At 37.2% G+C, this 2,390-nt stretch overlaps 1 long non-coding RNA gene across 1 annotated transcript; it reads left to right on the top strand.

Moving 5' to 3' along the window:
* The first annotated feature begins 268 nt into the window (after positions 1-268).
* On the top strand, positions 269-1,838 carry LOC139435122 (uncharacterized). Its single transcript, XR_011644396.1, has 3 exons — positions 269-385; positions 1,120-1,198; positions 1,741-1,838. It is a non-coding gene; the product is annotated as an uncharacterized lncRNA (long non-coding RNA).
* Positions 1,839-2,390: the final 552 nt, after the last annotated feature.

Raw genomic sequence — 2,390 nt, 5'->3', positions numbered from 1 at the left:
GACGTTTGCAGAAAACCCCCCCCGTGAAAATCAGTTTTGTATTCAGCGAGTTATGATTGATAAAATGCGCAGACACTTCATTGCGCCTGCCAGACAGATTACACTGAGTGGAGCGGGTGACCGGTCCAAGATGGCGGGCCCACGGCTCGTCAGCGCCAATAGGCAGTAGCGGTCGATGCGGCGTCTACTCTTTATATGTCTATGCTCGTCTACATGAACCACGTGACGATAACCGTTTTTGGACTTCCGTTGTCGTAACTCTTCTATTATATGGCTCTGGGTCAGTCACAGTCACAGTCAGGTCGAACCGGATGACAGCGATGACTAACGGATGACTAACGGTTCGTGTCGCTACCAGTCCGCTGACATGGCGCGTCAATCAACGGTAAGTTTTGCCCATTACTTGCCCAGTATTACTTTGAATATTATTATTGTGATTGAGGATTAAATCCGCTTTGAAGACCACCGTTTTATATCGTGCAGTTTAGCGGCGAAATAACGTCAGTCAGCCAGCTAACGCTAGCTTTGTTGAGTTTATGCTAGCTAAACAAGTAGTGGTTGTAGTCTATACAGCAGTAATTCATATATTATAGCCTACTGCTTTGGCACTAACGGTTGATAACCGTTTATGAAAATAAAACCAATTGAACTGTACTGAAATAATGACAAGTTTTATAATTGTCTTGGGCTCCTGCTGTGTTTTTAAAGCCTTTGTAAATTATCCATGCTATTTTCTATTTAGCTAACGTCGAAGTAGTGTATGTGAAATCAACCTCACAATAAGATGTGTGTATATTACAATTATTAATGTCATATTTCAAGATGATTACTTAGATATTATAATATGGTTGGTTGAGCTGGAGTTCATTATTGAGCTTACAAGTTAACGTCACAGTCATCTGAAGAACGAACCCAAACCTTGTTGTTTTTATTAATTGTATTACAAATTGATATCAAATAAACAGTAAGCATTGGTAACACAATTTCTAAAGTTACAGTAAAATAAAAAGGACCCTGACTTGGACAATACACAATCCAACATGTTCAACAGAAGAGAATCAGTTATATTGTTTGTACACATGGTACTTTACATATATATATATATCTGTTTGTTTAAAGTGTCCAGGTGATGCAGACAGGCTGGACCAGAGAGGGAGAGACAGAACTGGTCTCCTCACAGCAGTGAACTTCAGCAAAGGTACTAAGACTCTTTTTTCATACTGTACACAGAATCAAGAAAGATATTGGTTTAAATGAATGAAGTATTGACTTTAATACACTGATATACATTCCATTAAACAATACTAAATCCTAGATCACCTACACATCAGTTAAATTGAGGGTTTTTTCCATGCAAAAAGTCACATTTAGATGTTAACAAGCAATATGACTTTGTCAGCTTTCTAATTTAATGTATTGAAGGCAAAGATATTTAACACATAGTGAGAACTGCTACTATTTATCTCTCAATATTGTCTGTAAAAAACGTGGTAAAAGTTATTCTTTCAGTGAGACAACAGAGCAAGCTTCTACAGTTGCACTACGTTTTGACAACAGTTAAATATTATTTTGATAATAACATATATTTCAATGTTGATGAATTTCATACTGTTCATTCATAATCTGATTACAATTAAAAAATAATTATATCAACAGCCCCATAACACACAAACACACCTCTTTCATAAATAACACACTTGTTCTACAATAATGTTTTATGTTTCCTGTAATTTTTGTTAGGAAAGGACATGCCCGAAAGACACGACATCTTCTCCTTCTCTGAGTGTCAAGAAGAACTCCCAAGAGGAACATTAAAAGCTGATGTTATGAGATTTTAAGACCAGTACAGGACATTCACTAAGAAACTACTTTTATTGTGAAAACAAAGATCTGCACACCGAATATTTTTGTAGTCTATCAGGACCATCATTTGTTTGTGACGCTGCCTGCACCTCAGAGAAGGGGTGGTTATAGTCAGGCTTATAAAGTGTGGCGAAAAACAGTCAGCTGATCGAATGCACCTATTTCCACATCTACACTCCATCAGCTGATTATTTCTATTTGCCTCACTTTATGAGCTTCACATCACTTGTGCCTTGTACCGCAGAGTTTGCAACGTCACAAATAAATGGGGCCAATCTTCAGTCAGATGTGAATGTGTAATATAACATTTTCAGTAAGAATAATGGACAAAAGGAGTGCAAATACAAATACAATTTATTGAAATGTGAACCAAAAGTTAATCAAATGTTTTAAATAAAAAGCACATATGGACAGAAGGTGTAAACCTATTAAATGTATAAGTAAACACATTTAGTCAAATAACGTGACAGACTAGGCCTGTGCAGTTGGTATCAGCTTTGCCCAGCATGGGCTCCTCCATCAGGCCT

This window comes from Pseudochaenichthys georgianus, chromosome 14 (genome assembly GCF_902827115.2).
Source record: "Pseudochaenichthys georgianus chromosome 14, fPseGeo1.2, whole genome shotgun sequence".
Classification (NCBI taxonomy): Eukaryota; Metazoa; Chordata; class Actinopteri; order Perciformes; family Channichthyidae; genus Pseudochaenichthys; species Pseudochaenichthys georgianus.
This window is presented reverse-complemented; position numbering and strand designations above follow the sequence as displayed.